Source organism: Mobula hypostoma, chromosome 13 (assembly GCF_963921235.1).
Source record: "Mobula hypostoma chromosome 13, sMobHyp1.1, whole genome shotgun sequence".
In the NCBI taxonomy this organism is placed as follows: Eukaryota; Metazoa; Chordata; class Chondrichthyes; order Myliobatiformes; family Myliobatidae; genus Mobula; species Mobula hypostoma.
In genome coordinates, this window is record NC_086109.1 from 83,510,463 (window position 1) to 83,532,502 (window position 22,040).

General features: G+C 39.6%; 1 long non-coding RNA gene across 2 annotated transcripts in view; it reads left to right on the forward strand.

The window, feature by feature from the left end:
- LOC134355742 (uncharacterized) overlaps positions 1-22,040 on the forward strand; it is a 109,924-nt gene that overhangs the window by 84,291 nt on the left and 3,593 nt on the right. The window lies entirely within an intron of this gene.

Sequence of the window (22,040 nt, forward strand, 5' to 3'; positions counted from 1 at the left end):
GGGGTAGGGTGAGGTGGGGGTAGTGGCAGAAGAGAAGAGCCCAGCACTCTCCTGTACTCCAGGTGCCTGTGTTGTTTGTTGCCCCCCTGTAACTCCAAGAGGCCAGTGCTTTCAGCATCTTGTGTATGGAGAATAATATACACTCAGTAGCCACTTTATTAAGTACCTCCTGTATCTAATAAAGTGGCCATTGGGTGTATGTCTGTGGTCCTCTGCTGCTGTTACCCATTCTCATCAAGTTTCAGCGTGTTGTGTATTCAGAGGTGCTTTTCTGCACACCGCTGTTGTAACAGGTGGTTATTGAGTTACTGTCACCTTTCCGCTAGCTTGAATCAGTCTCACCATTCTGCTCTGACCTCTCTCATTAGCAAGGTATTTTACCCACAAAACTGCCACTCATTGGATGCTTTTCTTGTTGTCATTTGCCCCATTCTCTGTAAATTCTAGAGATGGTTTTGTGTGAAAATCCCAGAAGATCAGCAGTTTCTGAGATACTCAAACCACCCCATCTGGCACCAATGATCATTCCATGGGAAAAGCCACTTAGATCACATTTCTTCCACACTCTAGTGTTTGGTCTGAACAGCAGCTGAATCTCTTAACCATATCTGCATGCTTTTATGCATTGAGTTACTACCACCTGATTGGATGGTTAGATATTTGCATTAATGAGCAGGTGTACCTAATAAAGTGGCCACTGAGTGTGAAGATGCTGCACTCTCTGGTCCTTCAGTTTTGCATGCTCTTTGGCAGAGATACCTGTGAGCAAAAGTCAAGCAAAGATAATGTATTATGTATCGTGCGCGAGACATCAATTCCCAGTGATGAGCCTTTAATTCACATCTCTTTGCTGACTCGTTGCAGCGTTTGCTCCTAGCTCTGCTCTTGTAGGTCAAAGGTTGCACTTTAACAGCCAGTTTATATTGATAAACACGGACGTGGACGCTGTGCCAAGAATGACATTATTTAGTGCGCGTCCGATGCCGCTTTCCCTACGGTTGTTAATGCTCACTTGAAGATGTGGAAATGATCTCTGGCTAGGCCCATCGTGTGCAAAATGGCTTCAAATGCAAAGTGTGCATTTAAAATGTGCTAAAATGGAACCTGTTCCTCGGTATAAGAATATAGGTCTTTTAAAGAATTGTTACAGGCGTGATGCCTGACAGCTTATCTCCTCCTATCACTGTCTGTAAGAAGTTTGTATGTTCTCCTCATGACCACTTGGGTTTCCTCTGGGTGCTCTGGTTCCCTCCCACATTCCAAGGACATATAGTTCTGGGTAGTGAGTTGTAGCCCTGGTATGCTGGCGCAGGAAGTATGGTGACACTTCTGATGCACAATCCTCACTGGTTTGATTTGACACAAAACTCTGCATTTCACTCTATGTTTTGATGTACACGTGACAAAGCTAATCTTTATTTCTTTGTGGTGTAAAGTTACAGGACTTTATTGAACACCTGCAGGCAGGTGAGGAGGATATCATTGTGCTTCTAACTATGTATAATGACATAGAGAAGTTTAGGCATACAATTAGTAGTGCATTATGTTGAGTGGAACGGGATAATTTTGATTGGTCCATAACACCGTAAGACATAGGAGCAGAAAAAGGCCATTCGACCCATCTAGTCTAGTTTACCATTCAAACATGGCTGATTTATTTCCCCCCTCAACCCCATTCTCCTGCCTTCTCCCCACACCCTTTGACACCCTCACTACTTAAGTACCTTTAAAAATACCGAACGATTTGGCTTCCACAGCTGTCTGTGACAATGAATTTCCACAGATTCACCACCCTCTAGCTAAAAGAAATTCCTATTTATCTCTGAAAGATTCTGACGCTGTGCCTTCTCAATCAAGACTCTTACACTATCCTCTCCTCATCCGCTCTACCTAGGCTAGAGATTCCCTTTTTTTATGCCATGGACCAATACCATTCAACAAGGGATCTGTGGACCCCAGGCTGCGAACCCCTGATCTAGGCCTTTCAGTTCAGTAGGTTTCAATGAGATCTCCCATCAATCTAACATATTCTACATATTCCTCCTTCACAGTTTATACCTTTTGACTTTTTTTCCAAGCACATTTCAGCTTTGAAAAACACTTCTCCCCATTCACTATGCAGTCTGAGGTATGGCAACATGCCGTAGGCATTTCAGACATGTGAAAAGTAATTCTATTGTTGATGGATTCCAACTGTGCACTGTGCAGTGACAGAACAACCTGCAATACACCGAGGTATCATTTTACAGTTGTAGAATCCCAGATAAGCCAAAAATGATTACCTGCAACATAAAAATATGAAACTCAGTGAGTGCATGTTAATTCTAATGACACTGATGATATTGATAAAAGCACGGGGGTAGAGTGCAGAAGTGATTGGTGATGCTTTGTTACATTGAATGAAATAAACTTCACATTCCTGCTGAACTTCCATTTACATTTGAAAATCATTCCTTAGCAATTTGCTGTTTGATAAATAGTGTGTTCCTGGAATGCTTTCTATTTTGTTTTAACACCCCCACCCCCAACACACCCTCTCGCCCAAATCCTGCATTTCTCTACACTCACTCTTTGTTTCTCTTGTCGTTATGCTTGCACACAGACCCAGGCCTACAAACGGCCCTGACCACCTCCATCATACTGTGGGGCGCCATGCTAGTTTCGCGGTTGGCGCGACGCTATTACAGCTCGTGGTGTTGGAGCTTGGAGTTCAATTCTGGTGCCATCCGAGAGGAACTTGTATGTTCTCCCCGTGACTGCTGGGTTTCCTCTAGGTGCCCTGGTTCCTCCCTCAGTCCGAAGACGTCCCGATCATTGTAAATTGTCCTGCGGTTAGGCTAGGGTTAAATAGGTGGGTTGCTAGGTGATGCAGCTCTTTGCACCAGAAGGGCCTGTTCCACACTGCATTTCTGAATAAGTAAATAAATAAATAATCATTTGAGTAGCACAATGCTACTTCTATTTCATAATTGCACCCAAACACATTGAAGCCCATACTTGATATTCCCAGAGTTCAGCCAGTGGATCCAGAGACACAGGGATCATTTATAGTAATCCTACTCTGGATGAAATAAGAAACTCAGTCCATAAGATCTTAATCCTATTTCCCCTCTCCTCTGTATAATTTCTGGTTGTACGTCTCTATGCCTGAAAGAAGGAAAAGACACTTTACCCTGATTGTACAGATGTCAAGAATAATCTTGACAAAAGGCTCTTGAAGTCAATTCATCCAATTGCATTGCTCTGAGGATGGTCAAATGACCACTCGGCATCTAGCATGCAACTGGGTTAAAAGCCCATATTTGTTTGACGCACAGCAATGACATTCCAGTTGCTTTTAGAGTCGGATGATGCTAGAGTGAGACAAAGATTGGTGTACCCGGAAATGCTCCGCACAATAAAAATTGTGGCAAAGAGTATATCCACACAGAAACAACATGCTTCAAATTGTTTGAATTGTACAAGTGTCTATAGGGAAAGATAATTTTACTCAGAGTAACATCTAATTGCATTGCCCCCAAAGACGGTCAGGTGACCACTCAGCATTCAGTATGCAATGGGTTAAAAACCCATGTTTGTTTAATGCACAGCAACGGCATTCCAGATCATTGTACTGGTGTTTTCTCGCACTTGTGATTGCTCCCCTCCAAACTTGGGGTTCAGAGCTGACTATCCGGTTGGTGTGGAGGGATTATTCTCAATCTGTCATTCTCAGCTTTAAAATGAAAGACTGCTGCTGATGGTCCAATACTGACTATTGTGTGTCGGAACCAATTCAAGACTGAGGCCAACTGTAATGCAGTGAAAGCACATTCAGCATACAGATTATCCTGATCTGTACTGTTATTTATCACCAGCAATACTGATTTAACCGTGCTAAATTCAACTCTAGCTTTTGACCTGTCTTGATAGTGATTTATACACCATAGCTTCAGAACCCGCTTAGTTTAAACTTAAAAATTGATTCAGATGGTCAAATTTTTTTCAACCTCAACTTTTAGATCTTTTGCTAACAACCCAAGTCTCCATGTATTTTCTGCAGTTGCTAGTTTATATCACCTGACAACAGCATCTACCCTGAGATATTTTGGCAATTTCCTGAAGTAATTGCTGTTGTCTGCAGCACCGGAAATTGTGAGGCAGGGCTGAAGTTCACAGTATCTTTTCTGCCCATTAAAAGTCTTTTTTACATTTTGGCAATAAGTTTTTAAATTTTCAACTTTATTGTTTGACTGGGGAGATTTTCTGTTCAGTATTTTTCTTCAAAGAGATGCCTTAAAAAGACAGTATCCATCATTAAGGACCTCAAGCACCCAGGACATGCCCTCTTCTCATTACTACCATCAGGAAAGAGGTACAGAAACCTAAAGTCACACACTCAATGGTTTAGGAACAGCTTCGTCCACTCTGCCATCAGATTTCTGAAGCCACTAATGCTACCTCATTATTTTTATCTCTTTCTGTACTACTGACCTTTTATAATATTTCTTATTATAATACTTACAGTATATTAAAATACTTACCTTATTTTTATGTATTGCACTGTACTACGGCCACAAAACAACAAACTTCACGAGATACGTCAGTGATAATAAACCTGATTCCCAATCTGATTATGATATTAATACTGCGACTTCCATTTTCTCCACATGTGGGACTGATAGAAGTCACAGATTACTCTCTGTATTGGAACCAAAATGTGACAATGACCATGGTGAGACTTTCTGTTCCTGTTGCGAAGCCAGAATGTACTGAAAAACTTGACATGGGTCTTCGTACGATTCCTTTTCCAATTCCTTTTCCAGCTGAGATTCTCTGAGCTGTGGATAGTTTCTTGCTGGGTGCTTTCATTAACATTTCCAATTTCTAGTTTGTTTCTCTTTTCTTAGCAAACTTTATTACCTCAATCAACAATGGATTGTTTCTCTGTAACTGAAGCTTTAGAATTAATTGTGTAGGTGTTTTGGGATGCCAATAATTTACTTTTAATTCATTTTAAGGATTTAGTACTGTTTCCTTGTCTAACCTATCCAATATCAGAATGATGTATCAGTTATGATTTACTTAGTTAATAATATTAACTCTAAGAATTTGAAAAGTGATGCACACCTCCCAGGAAACAATGCTGTTTCTTATTCCTTCGATAAAATTACACAAGGAAAAGTTAAAGCTTAACTACTGCTAATCAACTTAATATATATCTTTCGATGTTTGACTGACCTTATCCTTACCCATTCAGTTTAACAAGGGTCAGATTGACAATCCTCAGGACTTTGAAATATAAAGGACTTAGAATAAAAGTTATTTGTACCAATAACCCTCAAATCTGTACTGTCCGATGCCCAATAGTCTAAAGAAACTTCTCCCTTGGCAAGTCTTTGGTTATCTTACTACTTGGATAAAAATGTATAAAATTATTTCCCATAGTAATCCTAGCTTCCTCATTTATAACTTCTGCTCTCTGGCATTTGACTTGTCAGCATAGCTTTGAAGCATCATGTTGTTAAGAAGGCAGAAAACATCCGGTTTTAAAATATGGGAGGCTTAGCTTAATCAGGCACATCAGAGGAGACGGGGATTGAAAAGGACAATAAATGTGTGGTAGGTGTTAAAAAAGATCAAGACGCACTGAGGTCTGAGGATAAAAGAGTGATGGTTGAAAAAGGCAAGAAAATTTATAAAATAGAATTTGCTTGTAGTTTTTATGCAGACATAGTGTTCAAATCAGTTTTCCCAAAACTCATGTATTTAAATTAACTCTCTGTATTTTCTAAAAGTTATCCTGAGGAAAGTATGATGTCCTTTCTTAATGGCACATCTCATAATATCAAATGAGAGGAGTTTCTGATAGCTCTTTACAAGTGTTGTTAGTCAGCTCCTTTATGCCTTTTCTGTCTCATTTGTGGTTGACCTTCTTTCGGTATGAACACAAATGAAGAAAAGCAAGGCATAAACAGTAAAAATGCTGGCACGATTCAGTGCACTGCGGGTAAAAAGCTGGTAATCAACCTTGAGTTTAATTTGATGTTCTGCAAAACAACTTACAGCAGGAATTACCTCGGCAGATCAGTGTGTTTTTGGCTATGGGTGAATTTAATCTCAAACCGTGCAATGCTGAAAATACTCTGCAGGCCAAGCAGTGCGTGTTGAGGGAAATAAATTCAGGTCTCAGTGTAATGGATTTTCTAGATCTGAAATATTAACTCTCTATCACTTTCCAAAGATACTACCTGATACACTGAGCATTGCTGGTGTTATTTCAGACTTACAGCAAATAGGGAATTTTGTTTTGATTGGCCCCTGGAACTAACTGAAAAAAAAAGAGAAATTAACAGGTGACAATATAGAAAGGACTCATAGCAGTGTGTATTTTCTCCATTAAAAATATGCCTCCATTGGGCCAGCATGGGAGCATAGTGACTTCCGTGACACCTACTACAGTGCCAGCGATCTGATTTCAATTCAGCTGCTGTCTGTAAGGAGTTTGGACAGTATGTTCACCCTGTGAGTGTGTGGGTTTCTCCAGGTGCTCCTGTTCCCTCCCGCGTTCCAAATCTGTACAAGTTACTGGGTTAATTGGTCAGATGGTGCAATTGGGTGGTCTGGGCTCACTGGGCTGCAAGAGTCTGTTACCGTGCTTGTCTCTAAGTAAAAACTTAGTAAGCAGAACTTCAGTCTTGCAGAGAGGCAGTGCAACCTTACACAATGCTCTTAACATTAAAAACTAAAGCTCCTGTTGCCCTCAGCTCTGTGACTGCAAGGAAGCTCACCCTCACTGACATCTCAAAGTACATTTATTATCAAAGTATGTACACATTATACAACCTTGAGATTTGTCTCCGAACAGCCAGTCACAAAATAAAGAAACCCAAAAGAACGTATTAAAAGAAAAGACTATCAAACACCCAATGTGCAATGAGAGAGAAAAAAACAACTCATGCAAACAATAAACGCAAACAAATTGTGTTCTGAACTGAAGTCCACAAAAAGAGTCCATCTACAGACCCATAGTTCATTGCAACCAACCTGTCTCTTGCTTAGGGTGCTGATACTCTTAACTTTTTCAATCTGGCTTGGCGCCTAAATCACCGTCCAAATTCCAGTCACTAATCTAGAAATTTGTCTGCAACATTTTAATGGTTAGAAGATGACATTAGCAAAATCTACAGTGCTGTTTCAAGAAACTCCAAAAAAAATCATGATCATCTGTTCCAAAACAGCACCACTCTGTTTCAGGAACAACAGGCATTAATAGCACCTCTTTTCACAGCTCCGATTTCAGGAAATATCTCGTAACTACACCAAACACTCTTTCAGCTACTGGGGAGTGTTTTCACAGAATGAGCACATCCTACAGTAACACGAGCAAGGTGGTGGTGTCATTTGTGGGGCAGAGCTTCTGAAAAATAGAGGAGGAAACTTCCTGGTGTAATGGGCACCTTATGGCAGAAAGTAACAAAGTGTAAGAGCATGCGCACTCTGAATTGTACACCTTCACTAAGGAAAGAGTCCAGCCCTTTCAGGTCAGAATGGAAATGTTACATTGGCCAAAAATCCTATGATTTGGGTTCATTTATTTATCATATGTACATCAAAATGTGCAGTGAAGTTCTGGTGTCAACATAGCATGTCTATAATGATCAGCAGAACAACACAAGCAACAACAACAGTAACACAACAACAAAACAAGCTGCTTTCCTCACCCACCTACACACACAGATAGGCGCGCCTCCAACAGCAGGGTGGGTGCCTGATCTCCTTCGTAATGAGTAAACCGTATCTACAATTCGACAATGAGCAACAAAGAGTCTAATTCAAAGTTCCAAAGTTCAAAGTACATTTTTTATCCAAGCATGTATAAATTACACAACCTTGAGATTTGTCTACTTACAGGCAGCCACAAAACAAGAAACCCGAAAGAATCCAATTAAAAAAGAAAACCAACACCCAATACGCAGAGAGAAAGAAAAAAAAATCATGTAAACAACGAAAGCAAGCAACAGCATTCAGAATGAAGGTCAATCCATAGATCCGAATCCTGAAGCAGCTGGACCAGGCCCTTAGCCTCAGCCTCAGTTCATCAGAACGTAGGCAAATCATCTTATTTGCTGTCTATCAGCAAAGAAGAGGAGGCTGAGGCAATATCTCAGAGAGTAAATTTGATATAACTTTGAAAGCAGTACACACACCTTTTGTGTGCTTGCGGTTTAGGTCTCCAGTGGTCGCAGATGTGAATGAGAACTACCTTGTTGAAGAAACACCTGCATTGGTGTTGCAGGAAGTGTTGACTAGAAGGTGCCTCTTTGCAACGGAGATGGTTTTTGGTGCCATCTCTCTAGTCGGATGTCGTTCTGCTATTTTGTATTCATATCTCATTTCATGAACATGGAACAACATTTCTTCTTTGTATTTTTTTCCCCAAAATTTCAGGCCGGTACATTCTGAACTGCTTAAACCACACTGAATTGTGGTGACTGTGATCCCAGTAAAAGTCTGTCTACTTGAGGATAATTTTGCAGAGAGTTATACGGCTTTCTGAAAAATTGTCTCTAAGAGTGATATCAGAATCAGGTTAAAATATCATCGACATGTGTCGCGAAATTTGTTGACTTTGCGGTAGTAGTAAAATGCAATGCATAATAATAGAGAAAAAAACTGAATTACAGTAAGTACACACACACACACACACACACACACACACACACACACACATATAAATAGTTAAATAAGTAGTGCAAAAATAGGAATGAAAAAATAGTGAGGTAGTGATCATGAGTTCAATTCCCATTCAGAAATTGGATGGCAGAGGGGAAGAAGCTGTTCCTGAATTGTTGAGTGTGCGCCTTCAGGCTTCTGTGCCTCCTTCACAATGGTAGCAAGGCATGACTTGGGTGATGGGGGACCTTAATGATGGATTGCTGCCTTTTGAAGCATCGATCCTTGAAGATTTGTGGATTCTATGGAGGCTAGTGCCCATGATGGAGCTGACTAAGTTTACAGATTACTTCGATCCTGTGCAGTAGACCTCCCTCCATACCTGACCGTGATGTGGCCAGATAGAACACTCTCCACGGTACATCTGTAAAAATTTTCAGGTGTTTTGGGTGACATACCAAATCTTCTGAAACTCCGAATGAAATAAAGCCGCTGTCATGTGCCTCCTTTGTGGATGCATTGGTACATTGGGTCCAGGTTAGATCCTCAGAGAGGCATGTACTTTAAATAATGCTTTAAGTTTAACCATTAGTAACAGTTGATTCTTGTGAGAATGAACAGTGGCACTTACTATGAAGACCAATGAGGTGGAGAATCTTGCCAGAAAGGAATATTGAATGTTATCCCATTTGCTGGGTCTTTGAGCAAGCTGGACACCACTTAACCTTTGTAAGCATATGCAAAAATCTCGCATGAAATGACTAATGCTAACTCTTCTATAAATGCAATAATATCAATGAAGGACACTTCAACATACCTGTCATCTATGCAATGCCTGTACAGATACATTCCTCTGTCAGTATACTTTGGTTTGTAATCACATTTGTAGTACAATTACTGCACTGCACTGGGTAGGCTTTTGTGATCAAATGTGAGGAAAGACATCAAATGTACTGAAAAATTCCAAGAAATGCTATATCTTCACTGCACATTTTGATTTTTTTACACTTCACAATTTTACTGTATTTTTTTTCATTTCTGACACCCCCCCACCCATTAGTTGCTTTCTTCCTTTTACTCTCGTCTTTCTAAGTATATTGTTGCCTTTCCGTTGGATATAGCTGCCTTTTTCACAGTCAACCACATGGCCAGTTTTTGCATCATCTGCAAACTCCTTAAATGTGCACCGTAATTTAATTCTCACAGATTAATGTATACCACAAAAGCCAAGGGACCTAGTTCTGAGCCCTGTGGAACCCCAGAGTAAACAGCCTTTGAAACATTTAACATATGTTGATCATTAGCCTTTGCTTCCTGCCGCCGATCCAATTTTGGATCCACCTTGCCTCTTTGATTTCAATCTTCACTTTATCTGCCAGTCAGGACCTTATTAACCACCTTGCTAACTTCAGTGTGGTGTAGACCATGTCACAGGTTTGATCTTTATCAACCTTCCTTGTTACCACCTCAAATTAAAGTTAGCGAGATTTGACCTTCTCTCAACAAATCCATGCTGTTCTTGAATAATCTGTGCCATTCTGTATAATCCCTCAGAAATGTTGATATGCACTGCTTGGTCACGATTATTATCTGTAGAGAATGTTTAATCACTCTTCAAGAAGGTCTAATAGATATGATAATAGATGAAGATGGATAACCATTTTGGAGGTTCTGTTCTCAATATTAACATGGGATGGCAAAACTGTGTCCACAAGAAATTAGACCATGTACAGGCAATGCAAAGAAATCTTTGTGTCAGTAGAAACAATGGTTGGGAAAATTAGAACCTAAAAGCATAAGAAAATAGGATTGATAGTAAATCACTCTCTCTCAGACTCAAATATGATCTTGGCTGATCTACTCCAGGCTTTAACTCCTCCTCCACGCCAATTCCCAAATTGTCTGATCTTTCAAAAATTTAACTACTACCTCTTCAAGTACACCAATTGATCTAGCCTCCACAACCCTCTGTAGTGGAGAATTCCAGAGAGTAACTACTCTCTGTCAGAAGAAGTTCCTATGCACCTCACGTTTAAGTGACTGCTCTCTAATCTTGTAACTATATCCCCTCATTTAATATTTTCACAGTTGTGAAGAATTGTACAGTATTCATTGAAAGACGAGTTTGGTGGTCGGAATACAGTTATTCTGTTTTCCAGTATTTTATGCCTTTTCCTTCGGAGTAACATCTGATTAACTTGGTATGATAGTGAGCTGAATAAAAATGACAGGAGAAATGCAAGTGTGGCTTGGTACCATCTTAGTCTGCAGTTTTAAATACATTTGCTCAAAATTTAAACATGACAGGATGTGATCTTGAACCCTAGTTGGTGAATACCCATTAATGCATTTGAGAGAGACCATTTGTCCCATTCAGTCTATTTTTTCACTTTATTAGTTAGCCCCTGTACCACTGAGTATATGTCATGGTCTTCTGCTGCTGTAGCCCATCCATTTCAAGTTTCAACTTGTGGTGCATTCAGAGATGCTCTTCTGTACACCACCATTAGCATGTCGTTATTTGAGATACAGTCACCTTCCTGTCAGCTTGAACCAGCCTGGCCATTCTTCTCTGACCTCTCTCGTTAACAAGGTGATTTTTGCCGACAGAACTGCCGCTCACTGGATGTTTTTTTTGTTTCTCACACCATTCCCTGCAAAATCTGGGACTGTTGTGCATGAAAATCCCAGGAGATCAGTAGTTTCTGGGAAGCTCAAACCATCCCATCTGCGCCAACAATCATTTCACAGTCAAAGTCACCTTGATCTCATTTCTTCCCCATTCTGATGTTTGGTCTGAACAACAACTGAACCCCTTGACCATGTCTGCATGCTTTCTGTGCGTTGTGTTTCTGCCACATGATTGGCTGATTAGATATTTCCATTAATGAGCAGGTGTATTTAATAAAGTGCCCACTAGGTGTATTATTCTTCAACACATTGCCTCCACCACTTGGTGTTGATAACACTGGCTGCATCCACCCTTACTGAAATGATCCCCAGGGCTTCCTTTTTTCCCACATTACTTTCCTCTGCAGTTGCCATTTACTACTGAAATCATATTTTTGACTTTGTTTGGGACTTTGTGTACCTTTCTATGAGGGCACTTCATTACTTTAATTGTTGAGAAGCCGTGAATAAAGCACCAGAGCACTTCTTGATGAGGAAATGATTAGACAATGGTTTGACAAAGCATTGGTTGGCTCTTAAGGCTTACAGACATTAAATAAGTGTAAGATAGCCAATGTCACTGTAAAGAGCCAATCAGATTTAGAGTTGGATTTTGCATATAACATGGAGCGTAGGTCAGGAACGTGTGCATTTGATTAATGTAACTGTACATTGTGAAAATTGATGAAAAATAGTAATTTAAAGTTACATTTAGTCCTTATAAACCTAAAAGGATACTGAGCAAGCGAATGTTCGAAACAAAATTTACAGTGATAGGAACTGTCATTCAAAGTGTTTCCATAAGGAGCCTGGTGTAAAGTGTTGTAAAAATGATCTGGTCAGCTGCAAGAAAATAAATCTTGGGGTAGTAAATAGATAATAAATGTATTTATTTATTGAGGTACAGCTTGGAGTAGATCCTTCAGGCCCTTTGGGCCACACCACCCAGCAATCCCTTGACTTAACCCTAGCCTAACCACGGGACAATTTACAATGATCAATTAATCTCCCAACCTGCATGTCCTTGGATTGTGGGAGGAAACCAGAGCACCCGGAGGAAACCCATGCGGTTACGGGGAGAACGTACAATCTCCTTACAGGCAGTGGCTTTGAACCTGCCACACATCATTATTGTATTCTCCTTTCCAAAACTAAGTTATTTCTTCTCTTCCATCTTTCATCCCTAACTCGGGGAAGGCCTGGAAAGAGGCTGGCAGATTCCAGAATTCCCATGCAGTGTTTGGTCATGCTCCTGACATGAGTCAGGCCAAGTGGGCAGGGCTGCAATACCCTTGCCTTGTCCGTGACAAAATGAAGCTTGCACAACTTTGGATTTCCATTGCCATGATCAGTCTGAGAGGCCATGCAGCCATGTTGCAAAAGCAGCATTTTTTCAATTGCGTAACACCAGACACTGAGGGTCATTTTAAGTTGGCGCTTAGTAATCTTTGTGCCATGCCTTCTTTAACCTCATCTAACTCCAGGTTTCATAATCAACAGAGGAGCTTTTGTACAACCAACACACATCGAAGTTGCTGGTGAACGCAGCAGGCCAAGCAGCATCTATAGGAAGAGGCGCAGTCGACGTTTCAGGCCGAGACCCTTCGTCAGCTTTTGTTTTTGATTTAGGTTTCACTTACTGTTCTGAGAGTTAAAGAACCCTCATGGTCTTTAGGTATTAAAACACTCTCTTTGAGCACTTAAGATGTCAGCTATCCTCATATGACCAAACCATAATATGGAATCAAAATTAAGTTCCATGTTATTATTCACAAATACCATATACACTCAGTGGCCAGTTTATTAAGGACAGGAGTAGAACCCTGGTGTTGTCTTCTGCTGTTGTAGCCCATCCACTTTAAGGTTCAGTGTGTTGTACATTCAGAGATGCTCTTCTGCATGCCACTGTTGTAACACGTGGTTATTTGAGTTACAGTTGCCCTCCTGTCAGCTTGAACCAGTCTGGCCATTCTCCTCTTACCTCCATTGACAATGCATTTTTACCCGCAGACCTGCCACTCACTGGGTCTTTTTTTGTTTTATCTAACATTCTCTGTAAACTCTAGAGACTGTGCCTGAGATCAGCAGTTTCCAAGATACTCAAAACACCCCATCTGGTACCAACTATCATACCATGGTCAAAATCACTTAGATCACGTTTCTTCCCCATTCTGATGTTTGAACTGAATCTCTTGACCATGTCTGCATGTTTTTGAGTTGTTGCCTCATAATAGGCTGATTAGATATTTGCATTAGCAAGCATGTGTGTCAATGACCCTAATAAAGTGGCCACTGAGTATATGTTTCAATAATTTAATTGTTTCAGAAGAAATGAAGTAAGGTCAAACTGTGAGAATGGGTGCATGATCCAACCCAGCCCATTAGTTTTTTCAAGAGATTTTTGCAGACATTCTACTTTGCTCTTGGAAGAGTTGGCAGTGTCAGGGGAATTGGCTTCTTCCTATTTGACTACAGTTGGAACAGATGGTGGAGGGATTTGCAATGCTCAGGGCAGCGTGAGGTGTTTTGCAGATTAAGAGGGTGTTTCTCACAGGAGTTGGGTGCCTTTGTTCTGCAGGGAACTTTCCCTCAATGTAGTTCTATGCAATGGATGGCAATAAGCTGGGGAACAAATCTCTTTCTGTACCTGATGGACAGACCTTGAACGCTGTTTAGACACTGATGATTCAAATCGTCCTATCTAAACTCTGCATTTCAAAAGCAAAGGACAGGCTGCAGCTCAAATTTTCTCCTTAAAATCTTATTTACGCTTGTTACAGATTTCACAGGGACAAAATTGGGAAGATTGGAGAGTATGGTTGAGAATAAGTTTTCAATTAAACCAGGTAATAAATAGTAAACGATTGCTCCTGTTTGTGGGATTCATTAAAATTTAGCTTCAGATAAAGAGGTGGGGGAGCCATTCAAAATTCTTGTGGTTAATTGGAAGAGCATTTCACTTGTAAAAAACAGCAACAAATGAGCCTTGCAATATACTGTACAATGTAAGTTGGAACCAAGAAAAATCAAAGTCTGTTTTTTGTTGTTCATTGTTGTGCTGAATAGGAACAATGAATTAATGTAATGTAAGCTTATGTCTGCTTACATAAGCTGTTGCTTCAAGCCCACCAGCCTACCCACCATTAAAGACATAAATACAGAAAGGTGCCGGAAAAGAGTCAGTAACATCATGAAAGATCCCACCCACCCTGCTGATGGACTGTTTGTCCCACTTCCATCAAGGAGGACGCTACGTAGCATCCATGCCGCGACCATCAGACTCAAAAACTGTTACTTTCCCCAAATAGTGCTACTTTGTTATTTCCCATCAGTCACCGTGTGTACAGCCTAGTGCCACTTTATGGACAATCAATCCATGTGCATGAGCTTTCTTATGGATTTATAGTTTTAAAAATTATTATTGTGTTCTTTTCCTTTTGTGTTTTTTTGTGCTGTATCAGATCCGGAGTAACAGTTATTTTGTTCTCCTTCACATTTGGATACAGGAAATGACATTAAACAATCTTGAACGAACTCGGATAACAGGTTCTGGTGACGTTTGTGAGGTATTAATTCAATAAAAATTTCAAAATTGTAGGGTTGCTATAATTAGTGATAACAAACTACCTGCTGGAGGATCTCAGAGGATTGAACAGCATTTGATTGTGAAGGGGATGGTGGAGAGAAGAATTGTTCACTTTTCAGGTTAAGAACCCATATCAGGACCTTTTATCTTCTAGTAGATTGTCTGTTGCTCTGGATTCTGAAATCTGCAATCTTTGTGTCCTCTAACTCGTTAAGTTGTGATTCTGCCTTAATTTTGTGTTCTACTGATCAATATGTTCACAGCCTTGGTGAAACATCTGCATATCTTCACAGACTGCAAGAAATAACTCTGGGAAATCCTGGGAGCACTTCCAAATCCTCTGATCAATTATTTCTTGTACTTTTGTTGGTGAGAAGTGGCATGTCATACGCACACGTCACAGACAATTGGCTTCACTTTTCAGTAAATGGACTTTTGAACACTTACACAAAAGTTGTCTGGAGACTGATATTTTTCAGGATTTTTTTTCTGATATTTTTCAAGTGGAATCAGATATAGTTCAAATACTTGAACTATAAGAGTGACTGAGTTTCACCCTGGTTTGGTTAGCAAAATCCTATTGGTCCACCCTATTTCTTGCTTCAAACAGTTGAGTAGAGAAGATTGGAAAAGGTCATCTTATAGTTGCTGCTGGGGGAGTTGTAGCTTCCAGATCACAAATCCTTGATGCCTTGGTGGAAGCAACTTTACATTCAGAGTAAAAAAGAAAACTTGCCTCTCATAATACAAGGTTGCCCTAATACAAACTTTTTACTCATTGAAGAACTTCTGGAACCGCCATTCTTTTAATTCTGTCTGGCGAGCACCTTGTTTTCAAAGTTCAAAGTAAATTTATTATCAAAGTACATATATGCTACCATATACTACTCTGAGATTCATTTTCTTGCAGGCATTCACAGCATAACAAAGAAATACAATAGAATGAAAAACTACCCACAAGTAAAATAAAATGCCATTTACATGTTATCTTCCTCTCCCATGGTATGAAGTTGTGTGTACATAAACCAAACCCTGAAACACCAGAACACTTCTGGTAAACTGCAGTTTAACAGATACTCAGTTTAGAGTGTTTCAAACCAAAGCACTGCTCAATAATAAGAACTTGTACTACTTCTTATAACATAAAGGTACACCTTTGGGGTAATAGTAATGATCATTTTTAAATGTTTCAGTGGACACGAGTTGATAACTTTAATTGTGTGATAATTTGCATGGAGTGCAATGGTTGCCAAACTCTAATCTACTGAGACATTCTATCACCTACTCGATGTCAAATATTACGCAGGACAGATTTTATTTTGAGATCTATCAACTTTGAAAAATAAATCTTGAGATGTGGGCTTCTCTGTCAAGCCTGTTTTTCATTTTCCATCCCAATTCCATTTAACAAGGTGGCTGTGGTGAGCTTCTTTGTGAGGCATTGATCTCAGAAGCAGATGCTTCTTCAGTCTTAGATTAGGACTTATATAATGGTAATCTATGAATTTAGCAACTGTGGTGTAGGTCCAAGCTTGATTGTTCTAGGATTTGGGGAGCAACTTAGTTGTAACTTCCTGTACTCCTGCCTCTTTGTCCAAAGTAGTGACAGTTGGGTGTTTGGGAGCTGCTGTCGAATGTGTTTTACCATAGTGTAGATCTGCAGCATAACTCACTTTCCTGCACAGTGGCTGTGAAAAACTGAGATCCAACTTGGAGATTAATATATTGTATAATTATTTTCCTGTAGTTTAGCAATAGCTTAAATCATAATGGCCAACACCATCAAAGCAGGATCTTTCTGAGCTTAAAATGCAATTCCATATAATCAAAAGTATTATATTAATCAAATGAAAATATGTGCAGGAACAAGTGAGTAACAAAATCAAACGTTCATTCATCAAGTAAATGTTTGACCAAAGCAATTATGTTCAGTTTGCAAAATGGTGGAAGTCAGTGGAAGTTATGTAGACAAAGGACTTCAATTCTACTGTTGTGTTGTATGGGTCAACTTTAATATGAAGGGAAAACATGACAGTGAAGAAAGGATATTGCTCCATTTTGAATTATCCTTTAGAACAAGGATTCCCAACCTTCTTTACGCCATGGACTCCTATCACTTACTGAGAGGTTTGTGGACCCCCAGGTTACAAATCCCTGCTTTAGAACAAAAAAAACATAGACCATAGAACAGTACAGAACTGGAACAGGCCCTTCAGCCCTCCATGTCTGCACCAACCATGATGCCAATTTAACTCTTCTCATTTGCCTGCCATTGCCTATTTATGTCTATACCTTGCTTTTTCGTGTACCTGGCTAAATGTCTCTTAAACATTGGTTTTGTATCCACTTCCACCACCTTCTCTGGTAGCTTATTACTAGACATATGACTCTCTGTATTAAAAAAAATTGCCTTGCATATCACCTTTAAAATTCCCCTATCACACCTTAAAACTTTGGTTTCCAGTATTTGACATTTTCACTCTGGGATAAAAGACTGTATCTACCTTAGCTATGGCTCTCATAATTTTATAGACCTACATCATGTCACCACCCATTTTCTGAAGCTCCAGAACAATCATTCCCAGTTTATCCAACCTCTCCCTTTAGCAAATAATCTTCAATCCAGGCAATATCTTGCCACACAGTTGATACAAGGTCTCGACCTAAAATATAGCCATCCCTCTGTCTTCACAGATGCTGCCTAATCTGCTGGGTTCTACACATGCAGTATCTACAATGGGTAGTCAAAACTGCCCCATTTGTCACTGGCACGAGCCTACCCGCCATCAAGGACATAGATACAGAATGGTGTAGAAAAGGGCCAGTGACATCATGCAGGATCTCACCCACCTTGCTCATGGACTGCTTGTCCCATTCCTGTCGGGGAGGAGGTTATGTAGCACCATGCCAAGACCACCAGATACAAAAACAGTTACTTCCTCCAAGCAGAAAGGCTGATCAACACCTCTACCCCAACCATCAGTACTTTATCATTTCCTGTCAGTACATTATGTTCAGACACTCCTGTGCATAGTGTTATTTTTTGGGCATACAATCAATTTATTGTGTCTTTTATTATTGTATTCTTTATCTTATTGTGTTTCTTTGTGCTGCATTGGATCTGGAGTAACAATTATTTTGTTTTCCTTTACACTTGTCCACTAGAAAAAGCATTAAACACTCTTGAAACTTGAAACTTGTGTCTTTCAACATGCTGGTGAACAGCTTCCGCACACCTCTCCAAAACTTCCACATCCTTAATATAGTGCGGTGGCCAGAACTGTATTCAATTCTCCTAATTAAAGTTTTATACTGTTGCAGCATGACTTCCCAACTTTTGCACTACAACCCATAAAGGGAAGAATAATGCTTGCATTCTTTACACCCTACCTGTCTGTGCTGTTACATTTGTGGCGATATGTACTTGCACTAAAGATCCTTCTGTACATCAGAGCTCCAAAGGGTCCTGTCATTTACTCTATACTTTGCCCTTGCGTTTGACCTCCCAAAATCCAACAACGGTTTTGAGAAAACCAATATCTTGATTTGAACCCCATTCTGAAGTTTGAATATTATAAATCATTATAAAACCAAATAAACTAAATATGTTGAAGTAACATATTTCAGGTAAGACTGCTGAACGGATCCTGACCAGGATCTGGGCTGTACCCTCCAAATATCCGGACCTGCATCTCGGTTTTTTGGCACTACCTTACTTTCCATTTTTCTATTTATGATTTATAATTTAAATGTTTAATATTTACTATCGATTTGTAATCCAGGGAGTGGGAAGTGCAGAATCAAATATCGCTATGATGATTGCATGTTCTAGTATCAATTGTTTGGTGACAATAAAGTATAAAGTATCTATGTCATATCTCACATTGTTAACATAAAGGAAGGTTAAAATTCTTAGTTCAGTTAGTGGGCCCTGTAACTGAGGGAGGAGAGAGTTTCAGAAACTGCACATAACTACATCACTGTATCATTAATGACTTGGATTGAAGACATTGGAATCATTGCCTTTGTGAAAAGCACACATAGTGGAGTTAAAAGAAATTGATTATGATTTTCTCTTCAGAACAGGATTTGGTATGAACCTAACAACAGCAAATATAAACAGCAATTACTGTCTTCAGTGTGGCTAATTGTTTTGAGACATCTCAATGCAGAGAAGAGGGAACATACCAACTAGAAACTGGAGGAAGGTTGGGGCAGGTGCAGAATTTGGAGTTGGTTTGGTTTTGAGATGTTGACAAGATAAGAAAGAAAAACCCTAGGAAGGAGCTGGTTCCACAGTCTTCACGATTACAGTGTCAGGGGTGGGAATTTTAATATGTTGGGGAAAGTAAGAATATGTGATTTTGGGAATGGCTTTGGTATACTTCCAGCTGCCATTTTAATATACCTCCTGTACCTATTAAAATGGCCAGTGAGTGTATGAGTGGACTTCTGCTGCTGTAACTCATCCACTTCAAGGTTCAACGTGTTGCACATTCAGAGATGCTCTTCTACACACCACTTGTTGTAACCTGTAATTACTTGAGTTACTGTTACCTTCCTGTCAGCTTGAACCAGTCCGGCCATTCTCCTCTAACCTCTCTCAATAATAAAGGGTTTTCACCCACAGAACTGCTGCTCATTAGAAATCTTTTTGTTTTTCTCACCATTGTCTGGAAACTCTAGAGACTGCTGTGCATGAAAATCCCGGGAGATCAGCAGTTATGAAGATACTCAAACCACCCCATCTGGCACCAACAATCATTCCATAGTCAAGGTCACTTAGATCACATTTCTTCCCCATTCTGCTGTTTGGTCTGAGCAACAACTGAACCTCTTGACCATGTCTGCATGCTTTTATGCATTGAGTTGCTGCCACATGATTGACTGATTAGATATCTGTATTAATGAGCGGGTGTACAGGTTTACCTAATAAAGTGGCTATTGAGTGTATGTTCATGGCTCAAATACAAAAAAAATATAAGGAATGTATCACCCTGCTCAAAACCTAAGTATCTTTCAGCATGGGTCCTCTATCTGTATTGTAGTAGAGTATTCACACGATGAATAGGTTCATTGATAAAGCTGCAGTGAATGATCTAGCTGGTTACACGCTGGACTAGAGGATAAAGACCTCATTAAACCACAAGACAAGATCTTTAATTAGCTCACTGCTCCCTATGCAAGTATAAATCCTAGTGGACAGCTAACATGTATTGACAGTTGTGAGTCAATCTGTTCAATGAAAATCAATCTCCATTTACTCCAACTGAGAATCCACTTTACCACAAACCGGGTTCCTAATTCGTAGCAAAATAAAAGATATGAAGTCAGTGCTTCACGTTAAGTGTGATTTCATATCGGTCGAAAGACAATTTAGGTCAGAATCAGAATCAGGTTTAATATCGTCGGCATATGTAGTGAAATTTGTTAACTTTGCGGCAGCAGTACAATGCGATACATAATAAATATAGAAAAAACCCTGAATTACAGTAAGTATATATGTATATTGAATAGTTAAGTTAAAATATATGTATATTACATAATTAAGTTAGATATATCTATATTAAATAGTTAAATTAAAATAAATCGTGCAAAACAGAAATATTTTTTAAAGTAGCGAGGTGATGTTCATGGGTTCAATGTCCATTTAGAGAGTGGATGGGAGAAGCTGTTCCTGAATCGCTGACTGTGTGTCTTCAGGCTTCTGTACCTCCTTTCTGACGGTAACAATGAGAAGAGGGCGTGAGGGTGATGGGGTCCTTAATGATGGACGCCGCCTTTTTGAGTCACCGCTCCTTGAAGATGTCTTGGATCCTACTGAGGCTAGTACGCACGATGGATCAGACCACGTACAAGTATTACTGTTAGACTCAAGCTAGTCTTAAATTCCATTTTCCTAACCAAACACATTCAGTGCCATAATATCCCTCCTATCTTTTGCTCGGATGAGCGGGCCACCTGAAGTGGTGCGTATTTATAGATACAGAAATAGCATTGAAGTGGATTTGGTTAACTAGACTGAGGCAGTTTAAATTAACAATTAACACTTGATTGTGTGCATCCTGAGGTTTTGACTGTATTGGTTATTTTGTTTATTTTCAGAATACTATATCTTTGGGTAAGACTTTGGTCAGATTTGGTGTATGTAAATATTCTACACAATTGAAAACCTGTTATTGCGCCTACATTAAAATACTGCCAGGAACATTTGATTTCCTGAGAAGATCTTGTATCTTAAAAATACGTACGAATCTGCAAACTGCAGTACTGATTTTGTTGTGGAGAGAAAGGGAAAGACTAGAGCGAGAAGAGAGATCTAAGAAACGGATCTAAGTAACCCAAGGATGAGAAGTAAACAAGTCTGGAAGGTGGATGTAATCAGACCGCCCCGCATTTCAACTTTCACTCCACTTAACTGAAAGTTGGAATTTGGATTAAAATTCAGTGAACGGCTACTGTTTTGGAATACTTCAGTGGTTCGAAATTTGATTATATGTATTTGCACCAGAAGGAAAACTAATCGTTTAGCACAGTTTACATACTAGAGAACTTCTAGTGTTGCTGGAAATCCGAGCAACACACACAAAACGCTGGAAGAACGCAGCAAGCCAGGCAACATCTAGGGAAAGGGTACAGTCGACCGTTTCGGGCCGAAACTCTTCGGCAGTACTGGCGCATTTTAGATTTTTGACATAAGCGAGAAAATAACGGTCAGTCTCGAATTTGAGCATCTTGAAGGATGTCTACCACATCATATTAAAAATAATTCACTTGCACTACTAATGTAGAGGCTGGCCTGATTGCAAAAAAAAAGTTATGTAGAAAAACGAGTGCTTTTAATCTCTAATGAGAGGCCGCTTTTTTTTTGTCATGATGTTCCTGAAGTCTGCTGTCATTGCAATATTTCAATAAAATGTGGTATTTGCAAAGGACATTTTACGCCTTTTCTGCAAAATCTCTCGGAAACTGACGAAAAAATAATGAAAGCGTAAACTGTTAGAATTTGTAAAAATGGCATGGTAGAATTTAGATATCTATGTATATGTAAGAAGTGACGACAAAAATATTTATAATCAAACAATCTGAAATCTTAAAATGGAATTACTAAGAATTACAATAACAACAA